Source organism: Motacilla alba, chromosome 3 (assembly GCF_015832195.1).
Source record: "Motacilla alba alba isolate MOTALB_02 chromosome 3, Motacilla_alba_V1.0_pri, whole genome shotgun sequence".
NCBI lineage: Eukaryota > Metazoa > Chordata > Aves > Passeriformes > Motacillidae > Motacilla > Motacilla alba.
The window spans coordinates 3,008,781-3,031,572 of NC_052018.1; the positions used below are offsets into that span (position 1 = coordinate 3,008,781).

The following is a 22,792-nucleotide window of genomic DNA, read 5'->3' on the forward strand; positions in this document are numbered from 1 at the left end:
CCTCTGAAATTTCTGGGTTTGGAACCGTTCCCAGTTGACAGTTGGGCACAATATCATGTTTTGGATGTTGTTGGCTGTGCCTGGGCTGGTAACACGAGTCCAGGGGATGGGATATGGAGGAGCCATCAGCGGGATTTGAGTGTCCCTACATCCAGTCCTTGGTTGTATGGAATTGAGACTCCCACCCTCACCCTTCTGCATTAACTGATTTCTCCTTAAGTCCTTGTTTAAGGAGTCATCTCTGTGTTAAACAGTCACACACCAATTAAAACCTACTCAGTGTTTGATTTAGTTTACAGTAACTAAAAGCAAACTTTTTGAATGAGAGGCAAAAAACCCACCAAATGTGTATTCTATCATTTTGGATACCTGTGCACAGACGTTCCCAGGTACTCCTGTTGTGAAAGTATTAAGTATAATGGAAGTAGAAAATAAGGAAAACCCAGCACTCTCTGGGCTGATGGCTGGATGAAGATGAGGAATTCTGAGATACTGATCTCTGTAGAACCATTTAAAATATTTAATTAGTGAAAATTCAGTTATTGAACACAAAGCACTTTGTACCTGATTTTTACAATAAATCCCTTTATTAGTGCAAAACAAAGAATATGTTCTTATTCCTCATACATGGAATGATGAGAGCCTAACCAGATCAAATTTTGGATGAATTCTCATAGTTATTTAATTTTTTTAGAGCCTCCATTTTCATAGTAATTGAAGATATTTGAGAATTTCTAGCCACAAGTCTGCTTTTACTCCACCCATGTTAACTGTAAGTGGATTTTATTAAGAATAACTATTTCCACCTTAAGTTCTGTGCATTTATTTTTCATGTAATCGAAAAATTTCTCTGCAATCGCTTTTTAAATGCCACTCAGCCCTACCTGTAACTGTTTTTCTCCTGAGAACTAAAAGGAGATAATAAACAATTAATGGTACCAACAGTACTTAAAAATCCATGTTATACTTTATATTGGAAGTGTTCTGGGTGGTACTGGATGGAGAGAATGGGAAAATATTTTAACCTAGGAATGCAAATTCTGTTTGCTATACTCTGGAAACCATCTGGTCGTAAAGGAACTGAAGAAGAGCACATTTAGTGGAGATTGACCCATGGATTTGGAATTTCAAATTGGGGCGGAATGCCAGCACATGATGAGCAGTTGAAGGATAATCCCACAGTGATTTTAGGAAGTTGTTGACAGCTTCCCATAGAGTTTGGTCTTGTCATTTATTTGCCTTGCAAAGCTGGAGGACTCCACCCCACCGTGTGACAGTGCCAGCCCTAAACCCACCGGGCTCACGGATCCGCTGCTTTGATTTTCACCTGGATTCCACTGGAACTCTCCACTCCTGGGGCTAATGTTTTCCATGGCACAGGAAAGACCACAGTCAGGCATACATGATGTTGTCAAAATGATAAATGGCAAGTGCAGGTAGTAGGGGGGCAGCTGCCAGGAGGAGACAGCCCATCCTGGACCAGGATTAACTGGGGACATGCAAAACTATGCAAAACAAGCTGCCAAAGGTGGTCACTGTATTGACTGACCTTGGGAATCTGCAGGACCCGAGCCTTTGCAGGTCTAGTCCTTCATGTTCCATTTTTTCCTGCATTTACGGGCCTTCATTCTTGTGTTCTTGTATTTTTTTTTCATTTTATTTGGTTAATTCTTGAAATGTTGACTTCAGCTCTCGCTGTCTTTCCTTGCCTCTTCTGGGTGGCTGCAATATTCCTTCTTTTTTTCCTTCTCTCAGTATTCCTTCTCATTTTATTGGTTTCTATGTAACAGCTACAGTCACTCTTATGCTCTTAGAGCTTCCCCAGTGTTTGGCCGTTTATTAATAAAACCCAGAAAAGTGGAGAGTTAATAGAAAATTCTTTGCCATCATCTCTGTATGAGCAGCCCAGGTAAAAGCAGCCTTTTTCCTGTCACATGATCCACTTTCACCCTTCAATTATAAATCAGCAAAGCATCTGGCTCCAAAATTAGACTCCTAAAAACCTCTGGCTTGTCCTCAGAGGCACTGGCTTCACTTATCTCTAATGGAAATGCCCACAAATGATAGCAGGAGTGTGATAGCAGAAAGACTGATAGAGTTAGCCCTGATATACCAGATATTCCAATGTGTTTATCTTTAAAATAAAATATTTTGGGGACCATCACAGCCAGACTGACCTCGTGTCATGTGGTCTGGATACGGTATTACACAGCTTTCATTGGTGCATGACACTGAGGTGTCCAGAAAGGTAGAAAAAAAAAGGGAAATAAAAGCTATACCTGACATTTGAAAGTAACTTTTTGGGGTTGTATTCCAAAAAGAACAGCTTAAATGAACGAGTTACTTCTTCTATTCTGAAGTTTTCCACTTGGGAGGTGGGAAATCATTCTCACTTCATAGGTGCACATGGACAGGTGTCCAGGTGTACCACTATGGGGAGACACAGAAGCATTTGGGAGAGATGGAAAAATACATGGATAAAAGGGAATATGATGACATCAGGAGGCTTTCACTGGGAGAATTTTAAATGAGCAAATTCCAGGGGCATGAAGGTAAAATGCATAAAAGATCACAGAATCATTAAGGTTGGAAAAGAGCTCTAAGATCATCAAGTCCAAGATGGGAAAAAAAAATTGAAATGAATGATGACCAAGGCACAGATCAATATTAATTTTTCTCCTAATTCTTCAAAGAAGGACCAGTGATAGCTAAGATACTGCAAAAGTATAAATTTGGGGATTTTTCTCTGAGCATGGGGATATAGATGGTGTTTAAGGACAGAGCTTCATGTGGTTCTGTAATGGTAAACATCCAAGGTGGTCAGATTTGGACTGGAGATGGATAGGAAAATACTTGGAGTGATGAGGAATTTGACTCTTTACATATTTTGTGCATTGGAAGAGAGTAACATCAAAGAAAACATCAGTAGGACAGCTGGAGAGAGGAGAATGCTCAGGAGAAACATGTGAGGGTGGAAAGCACTTTGTGGAGTCATTAATACAGAACCTGGTGTCAGGTCCCGTTATCTGGAAGCTGAGTACTGGATTACTGCAGCCTTCCAAGGAAAAATCCATAGACTGTGCAGGAAGGAAAGGAAAAAGCTGACTTCAGAACTGTGGGAGACAACATGAAGAAAAGCAAACTGGAGAAGCTGAGGGGGGAACACAGTGAAAACCAGGCAGAAATCGTGAAAAAAGGGCCCAAAACAAGGTGTGGAGAAAGTTTTATGTTTTCTTCCTCTCTGGAGGTTACTGAATGCTCAGTTCATTGGGCTGGAAACTTCTTTATGAGAAGGAGGAGAAGTGAAGGAGGAGAAATGAGTTCCATTGAGAGATATCAACACCTTGGACTGGAGGATGCATCTTGGAAGGTGTCACAGAGGGAGCTGGGAGCAATTCCAGTGGAGTGGTGCAGTTGGAGTCCTTAAGAGGAGAGAGGGAATTAGGAGAGCTGCAGTAAAATACACCTTGGACGAAAGGCTTTAAGGCAGGAAGAGTGGACTTGTTCCTGTGCATGAGATTGACCCTTGATGGTTCCACTGCCTTTGGAGCAGTATTTTGAGGGATAAAATAAGACTCTTCATCCTGTTAGCAAATTCTCTGCAGGAAAACATCTGTCTGCTCAGGAATATATTTGTTTTTACTGCCTTAAATTTCCCTAAGAGTAATGATGGAATAGTAAAATAGTTCATCTCTATTGGAATTTCATATATATTTTTAGTATTGCTGTTGTCAATACATACATTTTTGGAAGGAAAACCAATTAACAGCTGAGCATTTAATAGCGACTGCTGCAGTGGTGTAGCCTTTCAGAGTTAATTCCACTGTCAATAATTTCCATGAGATCTTTTTGTTCCCGTGTTGATGCCTGATGGTCTTTCAGTAAAGGCAAAGCGACACATTAGAGTTTGCTGTCAAGTGCACAAAGAAAAGAAATAGAAAGATTATACAAAGTTTTTTTTCCCAAGTAGGCCCTGTCATGAGGATGGAAGGTGCAAGTGGAAATGAGAGAGTGTGCAATATTTTGATGCAAAAATGTGATTTTAAAGTTAATGGTGTTTCTTCTGGAGTTGGGAGGCTACTGGGAGAAACATGGACGAGTCTGTTACAGTCACACAAGGGGAACCTTATGTGGATGTCTGAGGTCTGAAGGGCAGAGAATGAACCTGTTTTTTTAAAAAAAATCATTAGATAAGGTCACCCAATCTCCGACAGAATGGAACCTTTAGAAACAGAGAGGGATTTCCTTGGATACTGGCAGAAGGAATTGTTCCCTGTGAGGATGGGGAGACCCTGGCACAGGGTGCCCAGAGAAGTTGTGGCTGCCACTGGATCCCTGGAAGTGTCCAAGACGAGGTTGGACAAGGCTTGGATCAACCTGGGATAGTGGAAGGTGTCCCTGCCCATGGCAGGGGGTGGCAGTGGATGGTCTTGAGTGTCCCTTCCTACCCAAACCATTCTATGATCCTGTGAACTTCTGAGACTCTCTGTCAAATAAACTTGGAAAATTAAACACTTCAGGAGGGTTTTTTCCCTCAGAATATTCTATTTAGCTCATTAATGTAATGCATGTATTTTAAAAAGTTGGCATTTTGCCTTGGCAAATAGCTTGAAGATAAAAGAAAGTTTATTCCTGTAATTTTCCTCACATGAATTCTTGTCATTTAGAATATCTTGAATGAAGTTCCAAATATAATTTTCTATCCTTTAAGTCTTGCAACACATCAGAAAATTTCCCACCAGAGTTGACTGTTAATGCTGAGCCATTTCTGCTCTGAGTGCCACAAGAACTTGAGCTGTTGAATTAACAGATGACATCATTGGATCTATGGATGTGGGGAGATTTTTTGTGTATGAGCTGGGATCTGATTTCTTATTAATTTTCAGCTGATTTTTAATTATGGTGGAACTGAGAAGACTGGTTGTTTTCAAGCTGGAGTTCAGATAAAGTTAAAATGTGCGTGACTTCTGAGTGTGATCTTAATTCAAATCTATACGTCTCCTGCTCCTGGCACCTTCCCATGATTCTGGGGAGGAGAGAATGAAAACACATTATTTTAAGGAGTATTTGGTGCTTATTAAAATTACACATACGCCCGCCTTCCAAAGAGTCTTGATTTACTGCAGGTTGTTCATGTGTCGCATGCGGACATTTTTAGCTAGCAGATTTCTTATCCCTGCGAGAACAGGGAATGGCTTCCAGTGCTCCACGATGCGGGAGCACAAACGTTGCATCCATTGTAAAAGGTAGGGAACCATGAAATCTATAAAGCCGATTTGGCAGGAGCAGCGGCTGTTGGTGCCAAGATTTGGTTACTGACCCACAGTTTCCTGTTTGGAAATCTATTAATTGATTCGCAAAGAGCATCTTTTTGGAAAACAAGGATTCAGACAGGCTGGCACAGGCTGGAGCTCCGCCAAGACTGCTCGGGAAGGTTGCCATGCTGGGAGCGAGCGAGCGAGAGAGCGAGAGAGCGAGCGAGGCGAGGGAAGAAAAAAAGGCAAGACTTGGCACGGCTCAGTCAAATCAGCTTCTTTTGTCTGCTGTCTCGGCTTGAGCTTCGCGAAAGAAAACCGTCCTGGGGTACAGAAAAACTCACAACTTTTTTTTTTGGTTTTCAAACTTCCGTCGCTTTTTAAGTCTCTTGGGCTCTTGGGAAGTGGTGGTGACATTAAATGACGTCCAGTTAGCAGTGAGCAGAGAAATAAAAGCTTTTAATGAAGCCTCCACAATGTCAGTTTGTACATATGGGAAATACGATATTTGGTGATTTTTTTTTTTCCTTATGTCTGATTAAACTGTAAGGGAGCCGAGTAATTTGGAAGATTACAGAGGGAATGTGTAAATAAAAGGGAGAGTTTTCATTTTTTGCAGCAAAACAAAAACTTTTCATCGACACAAACGTGCTTTAAAACCAAACCTGACCTCCTTCGGAATACGTTCGGAACGGGAATTCCAGCGTTTCTCTCGACAGAAATGAACTTTTAATGGAACCTCCTTAAAGATTTCATCTGACCCAGCAGTGAAGTAAGAGTAAAGAGAAAGTTGTGACTTCAATAGAAAAGTGAGTATGTTCTTAAAGCCACAACGTTTGTTTTTGCTGCTTGGTGCTGTCCCTGGCTCCATGTCCCAGCCTTTAGGGACAAACCTGAAGACCCAGCAGGACATGCCGAAGACATCCATGCTGTGCCTGAAGGGCAGAATTAGGGCATGGTTATTCTGCTCCTGCTCTCAAACATTCCCTTCAGTGCATCTTCCTAGAAAGCCTCTGAAATCACTGAATTTTCTACTTTTAGAAGCAACAAGAGATGGAAAAATATCGGCTGCTGCCAAGCGAGGGATGTTTGAAGATGACACAGTTGATGGCACTGGATACGGAAACTTCAGTTTGTAGTTACAGGACCTGTTTGCTGCAACAGTGAAAAAATCTGCTCTTTTCTTGGGAATTAAAAGAAAATGGACTAAAAAAATCAGTGATGGCTGAAGCGTGGATGCTTTACAATTTCAATAAAATGAAGGACCTAGAAGTCCATTGTTTTCTCCAAAGGTGCCTGGTTTTTCAGGGAGAGAGGTACCTGCCTTCTGATTTCCTGGGAGCAAATATGATCACACTGCCTATTAGGCCTGGATGTGCTGGGATTATCCTCCTGCTCCTGTGACAATCAGCATTATTATTTCAGGGAGTAACTGTAAACCGTAGATTTTTATGGATCGGCTTCGCTTGGAGTAAGTATTACCCTATTCTTAAAAACTGGATTGTTCAGCCTGAGATGTGCAATTCCTGGCATGCTGCACAAGTACATTTCCCTCATTCTTCCCTGCTGAAGGGAAGAAACAACATTATTGGAAAGGTTTTTAATAGGAATGTGTTTGTATTTTAACTGTGGCATTTGGATTATGAGACTGCTAAAATTAACTGGTCTTTTTGATGATGTCAAAAACTTGGGTTACTTAATATTACATTAAATTGGTTTCTTAGCAAGATCTGTCTGATTTTTTACTACATCAGTGAGCCTTTCGAAAGATGCTGTCGTTAAATAGTGGTTAAGATGCTGTTGTGATTAATGTTTGACTCACTGAAACATTTTAATAGGGTTTCTTAGGGAGTTTCGAAGAAAAAATTCTATTATTCTGTCTTTCTAAATCCTTAAAAGAGATCCTCAACAGCTCAGTGTGGGAATAGGTATGCCGTGGGGGATTTTGAATGGATCCTGGGTGGAAGGGGAGTGTTTGGAGGAGTTGAGTTGTGCTCTCTGTGTGGTTCTTGTCTGTTGTTCCTGCGCAGGCATTGCCATGGGATGTGCCTGGGGACACGGGGATGTGCTGGGCTGAGTTTGCATCACAACAGTGCCCTAAGTTTGTCTGTCCATGGGGAATTCTGGAAGAAATTCCCATTATTTCTCAGAAATCCTGTGCAGTCTCAAAGCATTTGCTGTTTTCTTTAATCGTGGCATTCCAAACCAAATCTTTACTATTAAAATTCAGAAAACAACAGGAAACATTTATGGTGCTGCCTCTAAGGGAAATAGTAAAATGACCATTACATTTCTAAGTGATACATTTAAATAACCATATTTCACTCCCAAGTACCTACATAATTTCATAAATTCAGGTTTAAACATGATCAACATGTGGGTGCTTGCAGTGCATTTATAAAGAGAAATATATTTACAAATATTTAAATATCTGTGGACACTGAAGTTATTTTGAAGCAGTTCTTACAATGTTGGAAACACTGTGTATCTCTGAAATATCTAATCAGTACATTTTGGGTTCCTAAATGAGATACACACCACTGCACATTTCTTTTGGCCTACATAATAAAATATTTTTCTTCCTGCTGAACTCTTTGATTTTGAAAGTTCATCTAAGTGCTAATTTTTTGGAAAATATCTCAACTTGGCAATTTAAAAAACAAATTGGAATTGCAAGGTTTAAATGGTTGGAACCGGAACACTGGTTGGATAGCATGCAAATGGAATTTCTGGTGTAATTTGACATGGTTTATTGTATTTATGTATTTTCTTTATCATCTGGACTTTTCGGGATACTTTAATCTGATTATTCATTGCCACCATTCATCTATGATCCTTAATTATTGGATAGGTTTAATAACTTCATAAATTAACAATTTGTGTTTAATTCTTAATGAATCATTAATATCTATTTTAGATTGGATTGAACAGTTCCTTAACATGGCATATTTCAGTGTGGAGGTGAGGGTTGGTGGTTGAGGTTTAACTTCATTTTTGTTATTAAACCACAGATAATATTTCACATCAGAGCATCATGTTGGATACTGTGATGGCCCAATGTCTGATTTCACTTGTGGTGATTAATAGGACATAAACCAAGGTTTACTCTGCTGTTTTAATTAGTGTCAAAGTAGTTTGAGATCAAAATGGGCCTGGAATGGGCTTGGTTTGTGCCTTTTATATTGTTATACCAAAGCATTTTAAAAATCAGCGCTTACTCTGAACCCCTCTGGTTATTGGACAAGGAAGAGATGAGCAGTTCTCAGTATGACTGTGGATTCTCCCTAAATATGGTTGTAAATATATTAATATTTAATACAAATGTTAATAATAGTAATACAAATGTTAAAGGACAGTTTATGGGGTTTTGTGGTGTTATTTTGCATCCCTATAGCCATGGGAGATTATCTTGGGGATTCTGCATATGGTAGACTCCATGTGCTGAGGCGTCCTCAGCATCTATAACAATATTTAAAAAAAAAAAAAAATTATGTTTGATATATATATTTTTAAGGTTCCTTCCATTTATTCTTTACCATTAATCCAGAATAATTGCTTATTTTGTAGTCCACCAGTCTCTTGGCACAGTGGGATTGACTTGGGTGGAATTCCACTTCTTTATTGCATATAAGCCACAGTCTTTATCCATGCCACAAAAAATTTGAGCAAAGTCAATATTATTTTGTCCACTGTAACTCTTAAAATATCATTTAAGTGAGTTGAGTAACTCTTGTAGCCATTGTGGAGGAATAATAAATAAATAAACCTTTAGGAGGTTATTAGTGAGGTTGTCCCATCAGTCCTTTGAGCCACTCTCTTTACTGACCATAAATAATTGGAAAATAGAAGAAAAAATGGTGAGAATATAAAAATATTAATTTGTAGCATTTTGAAGTTATATTGTCATATATTTATAGATGAGGAATAGCTCACAGTTGTTTAGGATCTGACTGATTCTGATAATTTTCTTAATGAAATTGTTTTAGAAATAATAGAAGCTTGTACTGTTAATAATTATGGACATCCATGTTTTTCCTATTTTTTTTTAATAAATAAGTTATGCCCAGTGTACATCTGTTCCTCTGCGTCAATACAGCAGTTTTTCCATGTTTATTGGATGCTATGGAATTGAAAAAGTTTTTTTAGGAATAAATTATAGGTCATGGAAAAAATTCCCATTATTGTCTTTCCTTTGCATTTGTTTAATCACCTATTTTTGCTAAGTTTGCCAGGATCAAGCAGTCTTGATGTCATCTTTTCTCCTGTTTGCCACTGACCTCTTTAGCCTGTGTCAACTTCTGGTTTGCCTGAAGTTACGACCTCTGTACTATCAAATTTTGGGGTTTCAAGACAGGAAATGCACAGTGTTTGCAGCACTGTTTGCTCTGTGTGCTCTTATCTTGTTAATCAACAGATTAATAGAAGAGAAATCAGGGAATATCCAATCCTTGGTCTTGAGCAGGGACACCTTCCATGTTGCTCGAAGTCCTCTCCAGCCTGGCCTTGGACACTTCCAGGGATCCAGGGATGGGACATCCAGCACCTCCCTGGTCCATGACTGATGGTTCAGACACTTTCAGATCCACAGTTTAGGAATTAATCACATCCCAAGAAAAGCGTCTCCCTCATACGAACACAACACTTTTACTGAATGCCAGAGGAAACTGGAATGGTTTGCTTGAGTTCACTAAACTACAATGAAAAGATCTTCCATATAAATTAATATTAAAAGATTAAGAAAAGAAGCATGATAAAACATTGGGTTTTTTTCTCTGCTAAATTGCATCAAAGTGGAAAATTTCTTTGACCATCTTCTTGGATTGTCCACATAAGAGTTCCTTCTTTTTTCCTGACACATAACAAGGGTTTAGTCCTCATTCTCCAAATGCAAACTTTGGATTTCAGCACTGAGAGGTTTCCATTGCATTGATTTTTCCATGCAAACCTTTGTCCCTTTTACACCTCAGCACAACACCAAGTGTGCAGTGTAAGAGTAGACACTGAGTAAAAGTGCTTTGCTCCATGAAAGATTTCTGTGTGGTTTTGTTTTGGAAGCCCCACACCTGTGTTTTTTTTCTAGTCCTACAGATAGGAAAAGGAATAAAGTCTTGTTTCTTGTTCATCTAATGCACAGCAAGTAAAAACTAAGAACTCTCCAGACAGTACAGTGTTAATTAAGAAGATTCAAATTTCCATGATTTTGGTAATAAAGATTCCATCCCAGATTAAAGCACCTGCAGGGACTGTGGAGAGGACAGACTGCGAGAAAATGTGTAGGTTCAGGAGGAGCATACTTAGAAAAATCTCAATTTGTTTTGACCTGTATTGGTAGAAATGGTTGAACATGGTAGGTTGGGAAGTTTTGCACTGAATCACTGGTGGTATCCACTGATTAAATCTTCTCCAGGGCGTTTGTAACCTCTTTTTTTTTGGCAGTTTTTCCATTTCTAAGACCAGCCTGGTGTTTACCCATGAGTTTCCATTATAATCTGTTCCCAGGTGGAGGGAGTTGTGTTGGTCTGTCTTTGGCTGTGAATTCTTTGTTCATTGTCCATTTTCTTTCTGAAAAAGAAAGGTGGGAAGGCAGGAAGGACCTAAGGAAGGAGTGGATCTCTTCTTTACTTAGTTAAGGCTTATTGCTTTCATTGACATGATGGAATCATGGAGTGAGGAATCCTTTGGGTTAAAAGGGACCTTAAACTCATCCAATGCCACCCCCTGCCATGGGCAGGGACACTTTCCACTATCCAAGGTTGCTCCAAGCCCCATCCAGCCTGGCCTTGGACACTTCCAGGGATCCAGGGGCAGCCACAGCTTCTCTGGGCACCCTGTGCCAGGGCCTCCCCACCCTCACAGGGAAGAATTCCTTCCCTCTATTTAATCTAAATCCACTCTCTTTTGGTTTAAAGCCATTCCTCCTTGTCCTAATGGCTTTATTGCCTACCTTTTATATGGCTTTTGTTTATATCTATGGCTTTATATTTATATTTTATAAGTCTTTCCATTAGTTGCTCACAGTTGTGATGCATTTCAAGGGCTTGAGATGTTTTGTTCTGCTGCCATTACACTTCTGGCTCTACTTTTTTGGTTTTGTGCATCCAGTGTAAAAACTTCATATAAATGGGTTTTTGTAATGTCTGCTGTATTCATTTTTTTTAAAGCTATGATTAAACTGGTAAACTCATAGTGTTGGTGTAATTTTGCATTTAAGATCCATTCTGCTGTTGCAATAAACCCCATTGTCCCAGTATAATGCTTTTCCTTTCATATGGATACGTGCTGTAGAACATAATTCTTTCTCTTTGGTAGAAATTCATCTGAAAAGGAACTGTTAAAAGCCAATATATTTGTAGTGAATGAAGCAGTTTGAGCAAAGAGAACAATGTGGTTCCTGCAACACTGTCTCACTGTGTCCTCTTGAAAATTGCTCTGGTGCAGGAGACTGTTGTGGCACTTCTTTTTTATAGTTGGGAAACATTATTCTTGTTATTTAATTCAGCTGCTGACATAATGAGTGCTCGGCTGTAATGAATATTTGATGTGTTTATGCTAATGTAAAGGCCCAACTATTGCCAGTTCTCTCCAACCTTTCTAACTTTTTAGACAACAATTTTAAGAGTGATGCACTTTGCCCCACGTGTCTTGATGAAAAGGGAGAATATTTTTATGGACGCTCAATCGACAACTTGTAAATTCATTTTCTTGTGGTCTTAGCTGTTACTCTGTAGGATTTTAACTTGAAATGGTCTCTTTAGACTCTCATGAGAGAATTGGGCCAGGATCAGGATCTGCAGTGTAGATGTGTGGGACTCATTACTCCTGTTTTCCCTCAGAATCAGCAGCCAGGGATGGGCACTTTTAGGCAGATTTGGTCATAATTTAATTCCAAGCTATTGGAGCTGCAGGTGGAATAGTTCCCAGTAAAACACAGAATCTTCTAAATAATTTTCTCCTAAAAGCAGCATAAAAAGACACAGACATGTTCGAAAGGTTTGAGACAAGAGGACAAAGATGTTCCAGGGGCTGGAGCCCCTCTGCTCTGGAGCCAGGCTGGGAGAGCTGGGGGTGCTCACCTGGAGAAAAGAAGGATCCAGAGACACCTCAGAGTCCCTTGCAGAGCCCAAAGGGGCTCCAGGAGAGCTGGAGAGGGACTGGGGACAAGGGATGGAGGGACATGACAAGGGGGAACGGCTTCCCAGTGCCAGAGGGCAGGGATAGATGGGATATTGGGGAGGAATTGTTGGCTGTGAGGGTGGGGAGGCCCTGGCATAGGTTTCCCAGAGAAGCTGTGGCTGCCCCTGAATCCCTGGAAGTTTCTAAGGCCAAGTTGGATGGGCTTGGATCAGTCTGGGATAGTGGAAGGTGTCCCCGCCCATGGCAGGGGGTGGGACTTTCAGGTCTCTCCTGACCCAAACCATTCTAGGATTTTTTCAAATCCTGCACCCACCTGTGCCAACCAACAGCATCTCTGGATTTTATGACCTCGTAGTGCCACGAAGTTCACAATGCTCTGATCACTCTTTGTGAACTTCTAGGATTTTTTCTTACTCTACTTTTTTATTTTTAAAAATGGAAGTGTTTTCTGTGCTCTGTTGTCCTTTTTTTACATGAAACTTGCATGTTTCTTGCATGACAAATGTCCTCAGAATTGTCATTATCACAGACAATCTCAGTGCTCCTGACTGCAGACATCACCTTTGAGCTGTCTGTGAAATGTGGAGAATTTTGCATTTCTTCTCACCTGTTCCATTCTCTGGGATCAGGCACGATCCCACTGGCAGGAATTATGCCTTATATTACTGGAAAACATTCCTGGCTGTGTCTCATTGTGAAAGGGCACAGCCCCGTGCCCCAGAGTAGCCAGGCTTGGATTTGCTTTGTGGCTTCCTGTGCAAGGAGCTCATTGAAACAAATCTTTCGGGTATTCAGCCAAAGGCAGTTTGAAAATGAAAAAAAAAAAAAATTAACATAATGAGATAGTGAGAAAAATGCAAAAAAACGACAGAAGTAGGAGGAAGGAAACCAAGTAAAGACAGGGGGAATGAGAAAAATGCTTTAGGTGAAGTCTTGCCAAGAAGTGACTCCAGACAAGTCTTCATGGTCACTTTTCTCTTGCTATTAGGAACAGAAATCTGTTGGTTACAGAGCTCTTTTACTCTGCAGCATCGATATTCCTTGCCCTCTATGCAAATGATCAACCTCCTGTGCTGGCAGGGAAAGAGAGTTTTATCTTTGTCCTGTGTTCCTGGGGTATAAGGGAACAGAGCCAATTAAATTAATTTAATTTTGGACAACATATTAAGAGTCAGTAATCCTATTGTATTACAGCTGCATGTCAGTTAAAGCTATTTGCACCCTCTACTTGCTTGGATTTTTTAGCATATTTGGACTTTTCTTTATGTTCGAGAAATTTTTTTCCTTTGTTTTTGGGTAACTGCAATGTCATTATATGCATTTAAAAATATTCTTAGCTTACTGGAGTGTTTTATTAAACAGAATCTTTCATATAGAAGATTTTTTTTAAGATGAGAGGGGTATGTGTGCCTCTATACAATATGTATATGTATATGTATATGTATATGTATATGGTGGAAGACTTTTTGCTTATGTGCTTCTTTGAGATAATGAAACCATTTACATTTTTGCATTATAATCAAATATCATAAAGTTTGTTTAAAGATTATTTTGTTTTTCTCATAAATTTTCCAAATATTCTGGTATTCAACTCATTTTGTACACCTGCTTCAGTTTGAGTTTCTGGGGGACATTTAGATGAAAAACTCTGTAATTATTTATGAGCAAATAATTCCAATTTCATTTATAATAGTTAAAAATAAACCAAGGAAATGTGTAAAGTCCTTGTCTGCCCATCCTGTAGTGAAGCATTTCCTTAAAAGCCTGTGGTGGGAGCTGCAGTTTCTCATGTTGCCTCAAATACACTGTTTTTTTTTTACAAGTCATTTTTAGGTGTAAAAAGTTTATAGATTTAGGTAGTGAAAGCAGTTATTAGATTTAAAAAGTGCCTTTGAGCTTCAGGCTGGCTTTTCTTTAATGCTACAATGAGGGACATGCTGACCCTTCACTTGCCTTTCTGAGAGACGTGTGAAAATAAAATCTGTTATTTGTGTGTCTCAGGGTGAGTTCGGGAGGCTTGAGTGGGCCAAGAGTCAAAATACCTGGTGGAAAACTTGAAGTGCACTTCCTGTGATCCTAAAACCATTAATGAACTGAAAGGCAGCACCTCCACAGTTCTTTCTGCTGCCTTGAAGGGCACCTGCACAATTTGCTTCATTTGGGATTTCTGCTGGAACCACCTGAGTTTTCTCCTGCCATTTTCTGTCCGGATGGGGTCTTTTGTATTCCTGGATCAGACACTCACTTCTCAAAGTTCTTGTCCTTATGGATCCTCTAGAGAGGGCAGCAGCATGGAAAATTCCTTCCTGTTACTGGGAAGCTGTGAGGCTTCGCTGTGAAGCCAACTTAGATATTTTGGAGAAATTCTTCCCTGTGAGGGTGGGGAGGCCCTGGCACAGGGTGCCCACAGAAGCTGTGGCTGCCCCTGGATCCCTGGAAGTGTCCAAGGCCAGGTTGGATGGGGCTTGGATCAACCTTGGATAGTAGAAGGTGTCCCTGCCCATGGCAGGGGGTGGGACTGGATGATCTTTGAGGTCCCTTCCTACCCAAACCATTCCATGATTCCATGATACTCCATCCATGATACTCCACCCCAGAGAGAGCCCCCACAGATGCTGCAATTATAGAAGGGGGAACTGAAAACATTCAATGCAGTTGATGAAGATGTTCCCACCTTCTCCTGCAGCTTTGTGTCCAGCAAATAAACCTCACTTGCTTTATTAAAAAAAAAAAAAAAATCCCTGATCCTGGCTCCTCAAAGAGAAAAGAAATGATACAAAAAAGGATTTTTCCTCATTCCTGTGGCTGCTCAGAAAAGGACTTCAAACTTCTTGTCAGAGTTGCAGAGGAGCCAAACATACAGCTGAAAATAATGCTTTGTATTGATCACCTGTAGATCCCATATTCCAGGCTGCAATTCCTAGTTTGGGAATCACAGTTTGGGAGCAGTTAGAGGAATATCCTTCTCCAGTAACTCAGTATAATGTGCAATGGCTTTAATATTGATGGAAAGGCTCCCTTAGATTATCCTCTAAATGGTTTTATTCATAACCTATGAATACTGCTTAGCAGTTTCAAATAAAATTGGCTTTGTATAAAATTGAAGAGCCTGGAGAAAATGGTCTGTGTTAACTCTGCTTTGGCTGAGTCGAAACTTGCACCTCACTCAGGTTGTACTGAGATTGGACTGGAATGGTGGGACTTGAGTGATTTCTATCCCCACACAGCTTCTGTCTGAATTACATAAAACTTGAGCTTTTAAAATTTTGTTTTGTTTGCCAGTGAGTGAAATTAAACCCTTCTTCTCCCCTTCCAACCTGGGAAGTGTCACCTTCTTTATCTGATGATTTTTTTGGTCAAGCAGTTGCAGATTCACAAAGTCCCGGTGCCATTAAAGGGATGGTTTAAGTGGTCATAAAGATGATTACAGATATTTTGCGTAGCTCAAACATGGTGAAACCGTGCTGTCATTTTGTCATTGGTGTCAGCAGCTATTCCAAAGAGACATTCCTGAAGCGGTTGGAACCCTGTGAGTTCCATGCCTTAGGTAGCAGGAACAGGCTTCCAGGGCATCCCAGATTTAATTCCTGCACTGTGACAAAATATTTGAAGCACATATGTTGAAAGTGGCTTTCACAGCCTGCATTTGGGCTTTGATTTTATTGGGAGGTGTGTGAGACTGCTCCTTTGGAAAATCAGGCTCCTCTAATTACGTAGGTAACATATTTTAAAATGTTACAGTCTGCCTATGAATCATTTCTCTCCCATTATTAGAGGTGACATTTCCATTTAATTTCCCAGTGGGATTCCATTTAATGTTTTCAAAACAACATCAGTCGAAATCATATTTGTTTTGGTTGTTTGCCTTTACAAAGAAATTTTTATGAGAGGGATTGTGAAATTTTTCAAATGGAAGAAAGAAGAGTTTTTAGACAGGCAATATTTGTAAAACTTCCACTTGTTATTTTTTTCAAATTCAGTACCTTGAATAGGTGTCAGACTCGTGAGGCAGCTGGGACATGTCTAAGTATTCTCAGAAACCAAGGACTGGGGAGTCTGCTGAATTTTCTTGTTTTGATCCTGTTCTCATTCAGTGAATTGTGCATATTTAGTGCTGTGAATGGAGCTGGTGCTTTGCTTTTAATTCACACGTGAAGAATTTAGCCCATCCTTGGAGTATTCAGAGCATCTTACCAGGAGTATTTTTTTAAGCTGGTATATTGAATTTTTGTGACGTTACTGCTCTGATGGGACAAACACAGGCTGTTCTGGATATGCCTGTTCTAAATAAATGTGATTTTTGACCCTGAGCACACGTGGCACAGCCTGGAGTTGTCACAGGTCAAGGCAGGGTTCAGCCAAGGGGACAAGACTCTGTGTTCTCAAAAAATATCTCATTTTTTATATGGGACAAAGGCTAATTGTGGCTTGAAGTTTTATCAGCTGTCACTAATTAGATTCCAGGTGATATTTGAGTCTCTGCCTTGTTTTGGGGTTGGTGTATCAAATATAAAGTGAAACTGAAATGTTACAAAAAATTGTAAAAAAAGAAAAATGCTTCTGCTTTTGGGAGAGTGGGAGAAGGGAGGGAACAAGCAGAGAGGGGAAACAACATGTGAAGAATAAGAGAGACATAAAATCTTAGTATGCTGCTTATTAATAGGATTTATTGCTGCTATTTGTAATAACCCTGATTGAAAGCATTTCTTTCACGTCGTGTGCTTGGTATTTCCCAGGAAATTAGAAGAAAACATTAAATGTGTTGCTTTCTACCCCACATCTCCTTTCCCTTCCCCTGATCTTTTTTTACTTGGGAGGTTTTAAACATTTATGGGGGGAAAACCATTTTAAAAAGGGCATGTAGCACCAAGGTAATAATCACAGAGCTGTGCTGCTTTATGGGGCAATAATCCAGTTGCCTTGTTTGAAAAAGCTACTTGGCCTTCATTCTCCAAGGCTTTTCCTCAGGGAATGGGACTGGATTATTGCCTTGTAAAACAGTGCTGCATCCCTCTTGTTGATTAATTATAAATCTCTGCTCATGGAGTACTTTCTCTTTTACAGCATTCCTGTTCCTTTCCTTCATGGCTTTGTCCTGCTTTCTGTGAATTCACAAATAAAAGCTGAGTTTTTCTCTATTTGTGGCACTCGAACATTAATCTCCAATCTGGGAGTTCTTCTGTGAGCCTGTTACACATTCATTTTCTCCATATAAAGGGGAAGCACAGTTTACTCAACTTTCTACCACATACCCACTTTTTTTTGCAGCCACTGATATGTATAAACCTGCAATAAAGAAATCTTAGCAAGGAACTCGAGTGGTACCACCTATTTGAATTTCCTCAATCTCCTTAGGTTAGAGCTGGGAGTGTGGGCTGATACCTCATGGTGCCCCCATCAAGCTCTTGTCATTGTTAGCACTAAGATGAGTGCTGAACTCCTAAATATTGTTGATTGATCTTTCTGGGCTCTTCCATAAAATTGTTAACTCTTTTTCCACTTCCTGAGGTTTTCTGGGAGTGGGAAGGAGTAGTCCAGAAATACCTGAAATAACAAGAAGTCAGACACAGCCATGCTCAGGTGGGTGCTGGCAGGACATTTCCCAAACTCCAGGTAAGCTGGCAGGACAGTCAGGTTGGAAGTGCTGCCAAGCACGGTTCCGAATTGATAGACCCTGTCCAAATTGGAAGATTATGGGATTTGTAACATCACCTGTAATTTGTGTGCTGAAAAGGAGTGTGAATAATGTTCTGATGTCTTTTTCAAGGGGTGTTTGCTCAGTGCACAATGAGGGAATGGGTATTTTTGGATGTCACATTTATGATTTGTGCTTGGCATCACCATTCCTGATTTATTTATGTATCAGCCTCCATACAATGGGCACTATGCTTGAAAATAATTTGGAAGCTGAAGCTGTTGTGTGTGACCAGCAGCTTCCTGAGCCGTGTTTGATACGGAGGATTTATCACACCTCCAGCTCTACATCAGTGATGATTATCAATTGTTTTCTTGATGAACAGCAAAACCATGACAGGGAAAGGCGTGATTGCATTAAGGAAAATATTCTTCATAGTCAGAGTGTGAATCACCAGCCTTGGAGAATTCAAAAACTTGATTGGAGGTGACCCTGAGCAGTTGGATTGAATGTTGGATTTGTTCCACTGTGAGCAGGGCTTTGGGCTCCACACTGTCATGATAGGTAAAATAATTATAAAAAAAAGGCCTCATAAAACCAGGCCTTGCTCTGCTAGATTGTAAGCTAGTCTGACACTTCTTCTAAGTGTAGATAAGCAGCTAGCTAAGTTCCCATGTGAAAATATCTTGAGAAGGAGAACAATCTGTTCTTAAGGAGAAAAATAAGTGGCACCTGCATAGACAATAGATCTGTCCCATGAGAATCAGTGAAGAAAATCTGTAAACAATTTGAGAATAGAGAGATTTGGTGGACAAGTAAAATACCTTTTACTAACCAACACAGTAATTGGCAAGAAGGCTACTAACCAATTGGTGTTGCACACAGGGTCTGTGAAAACTGGATAAAAATGAGTTATGGGAATAAAAAATGGGCTTTTTCCTACATGAAGAAAATGGAGTCTTGCATGATTCATTCTGATGCCCTTGGTGATCCTTCCACACGGCATCCTTCAGTGACTGAAAGTAAGAGGTGCTGCCATCCAGTGAATTTCTTCCATGTGAGACAGCTTTTCCGTGTTCTCACTGCTTGTGGGAGCCATCTTCTCATTCTCCTGCTTTAGAAGTTCATGAACTGTGCAGTTTCTCCATGTGGAGAAACTTCTGGATAAGTTGGAGAATCCATCCTTGGGGTATGTGTGTGTGGGACAAGCACAAGTGATCTGCTCCCTTGGCTTTGTGGAGTCATCTCAATCCACACATCACCTATGAGGTGAGAATAGAGTAGGGAATATTTACAAACTTCAAATACTTGACAGAAAGGAGCTCAACCCATGCTTTGTTGACCCATCCCAGGATCAAACCTGGAATACATTTCTGTCTGTGATAGGCTATAATATATAATTCATAATAAATGAGTTTTCTGGTTTTGATTCAGTCAGTTTTGATTCAGTTAAACTCCTTCAGCTGACAGAGCATTACAGCAGAACTCAAAGCAGGTCCTGGGGAGGTCCCTAGTCCATACTAACACTTTTAGAGTAGAAAAATGCATAGCAGGACTCTCTTGGACCACAGAGTCATGGAATGGCCTGAACTGGAAGAGACCTTAAAGATCACCTCCTTCCAAACCCCCTCCATGGGCAGGGACACCTTCCACTAGACCAGCTTGGATCTAATGTTTAAATTTCCTTAAATTAGAATTTTTCTCCCTTTTTTTTTTTCTTCCTCAGCTTCATGATTTTTTTTGTTGGTTTGTCTCTGCTTCTGTTCTTGACAGCTTGGTGACCTCACACACTGAGATCACACTATTTTTTCGACACTCCATATGCAAGAACCTCTTGTGCTTGACTGAATTACAAGGAGGTTATTAACTCCTGGTGGGGTCACTCCTCTTTCTCACCCAATAAGGCAGAGCACAGGTTTCACAGTGACATTCTGTGCCCTGCTTTTTGTGGTTTTTACAAATACAGGCAGTAACAAATGGGTGTTATAGACACATAAATGGGAGATTACTGTGTCCTGCTATTGAATTTTGTTTGAGACCAGACACTGATGATTCACCACCTGATGGTGACAGTGGGTTTTTGGTGCCTGATCCTCAGTGTTGTTTTTGAGGGAATTCATGATACCTCTAGATATTCTTGATGTTTGGATGCTTGACAGAGTCTGCCGTTCTGTGTGTGAAATGGTAACAGGTGTGATCGCCCAAGAAATGAGAATTTTTCAGTTCTTTGATTTAAGTGATTGGTGCTGATGGCTCCTCGCCTTTACAAAGGTCTTTGATTCTTGAATATTAGAGAGTCACAAAATGGTTCAGGCTGGACAAGACCTTTAAGATCATCAACTGTTAACTCAGCACTGCCAAGCCACCACTGAACCATGCTGAACCATAGAATAAAGGTAAATATTTCTCAGTTTACCCATGTAAATCAATTTAACATTAACAATATCAAAAAGGGTATTTGTGAACAGTGTATACTGATGAATGGTGTTGTATTATTTACAATTATTTACAGTTATTTAATAGTTTGTACTGTGCATTTTTGTTTTTACTGTGTCTAAATTTTGGGTAGAATGGATAAACATATTCAATTATCAAAGAGATTATTTACTAACAAGTAGAATTAGGAGGAATGCACAGGTAGGAGGATGAGTTTTGGGAAGCAGCAGGAGAAGCTGCTGTGCACTTAAAGGGCTGAATTGCTGGTTTTGGTTGCTGCAAATCTCTGAAAAGGTTTCTAATGAAGAACCAATTTGAATTTAGAAAAGAGGAATCCTCATGAGTCATCACCTGGTTTGAGACATGCAGGTTAATAAATATTTTCCCTTTATGTATCCTCAAGAGAGACATGCCTTAAAAATGAAATACATTCCTGCACCCCCCACCCTCTAATTTCTTATTGTTTTGTGCAAATGAAGTCAGAGCAGGAGGGGGTTTTAACTTCACTTAGAGCAATAATTGGTAGGATATATGATGCAAATAAATTGGCTCAAATTTTCCCTTAATGTACCTCGGCTTCAATTCTCCTGCTGCCCTTCTGAACTGTAGTTATTGTGCTGGCACTGGAGGTACCTTTGAAGAGGCAGAGCTGCCTGTGGCAGTCGAAGCAAAATCAGAAGAAAATTTAAATGATTAATTAATGTAATCTAGTGTCTGTTTTACCAAAGGCTTTCGAGGACTTATTGAGCTCGATTAATGAGAGAAATTCCAGTGGCAGGTTTGGAGAATGGGTTTTTGAAGAGTGGAAATGACACAGCTGCTGCAGGGGAAGTGATCAGGCACCTCTTCATATTAAACCACCAGACTGAATTAGGACTCAGGAAAAATACTCTCTAAAAGCTTTTCTTTTTCAGTTAATTATTGTTTGCTGTTTGTGGAAAATCAACCTGGTACAGAATTGCTTTAAAGCTCTAAAGGACAACAGGGCATAAATCTCAGCTGTAGTTTGTGAGCTGTAAGTGTCCACATTCCTGAAAGGGACTGGGCAAACTCATGGAAGAACCACTGGGGGATATGGAATAGGGGTGGAAAATATTCTAGGAAGTTGCTCTTCTCTTTGAAGGAAAGCCAGGTTCTGAACTGACTTCTAGTTCAACTTGGTCTATTGTTCTCAGGGGTTTTAGGGTTCAGAAATACCTGCAATCAAATGAGGAAGGTAAAAGAAGTAAAAATGTTGAGATATTTACAATCTAGAAGTATTTTTATCCATTTAAAATTGTTGTTATCCTGCTTAAATTTGAAAACAGACAATGATGAACTAAAATATCATTATTTCATACTGTTACAGACAGGTTAGGGATTCTGGAAGTTTTTATACTTCAGTTCCTTGCTCTGAGCAAGGCAGCCTTCAAAGTTTGGGCCTTGCTCATTGACTTCTGAAAATCTCCAAGATTTTAATCCCATTTTTAGGCACCTTTTTTTTTCCTTGTGCTTAACTACTTCCATTGTGAAGAATATTTTCCTTTTGTGGAGTTTTTCCTTGCTGTGGCTATTTTTGTTTAAAAAACATACAGCTAATACTTGTGAAGCATTTACAGGGGTTTTTTTTTGGGTTTTCTTTTTGGTTTTTTTTGGGTTTTTTTGGTAATAATTTATTTAAAAATGAAAACTAAAAAGTGAAAGTTTGCACTGTGCTGGGTAATCATAGGGTAGTGTAGGTTGGAAGAGTCTGCAGGTCTGTGGAGGTGAAGAAGGCTCTCTATCAAAAATGTTTTTATTTGTGGAAAGTAAAAGTAGATTTTTTTTCTGAGCTGTCTCTATAGGAGAGTTTTTAGTGGCCAGAATGTCAATGACAAAATGAAAAAATGATGAAAAAATATTTTGTAGGAAAAAAATGGGTCTGCTTTAACCTGGCTGTATGGACTAAGGGCATGAATGTTAATTTAAAAGATCTGCTAATTATTATTTCTCTTGCAAGAATAGAAGCAACATTACCAAAGGTCTGGCTGACAATTAGGAGGCCAATTTGACAGTGACAGAATAAAGAATTGGAGTCAGAATTATAGAATCAGGATCATTCAGGTTGTAAAACAGCTCAAAGACCATCGAGTCCCACCTGTGACCTATCCCCACCTTGTCACTGAGTGCCACATCCAGTCATTCCTGGGGCACCTCCAGGGACGGGGACTCCAAACCTCCCTGGACAGCACCTTCCAATGCCTGAAATTCCTCCTGGTGTCCTGAGGTAAAGTGATAAAGGAGTAAGAAAGCTGGAAAAGGGGTTAAGAATGAAGCCCCAGGAAATCTGAATGGAGGAGTGAGAAGGGAAGGA

The 22,792-nt window shown here is 39.9% G+C and overlaps 1 protein-coding gene across 2 annotated transcripts in view; it reads left to right on the top strand.

The window, feature by feature from the left end:
* MSRA (methionine sulfoxide reductase A) overlaps nucleotides 1-22,792 on the top strand; it is a 231,757-nt gene that overhangs the window by 10,313 nt on the left and 198,652 nt on the right. The window contains exon 1 of one of the 2 annotated variants that reach the window (XM_038130775.1): nucleotides 5,294-6,726. The exons of the other annotated variant lie outside the window; for it this stretch is intronic. The gene's annotated coding sequence lies outside the window, so the exon portion shown is untranslated. Of the gene's footprint in view, nucleotides 1-5,293; nucleotides 6,727-22,792 lie in introns of those variants that run through there. 2 annotated transcript variants of the gene reach the window in all.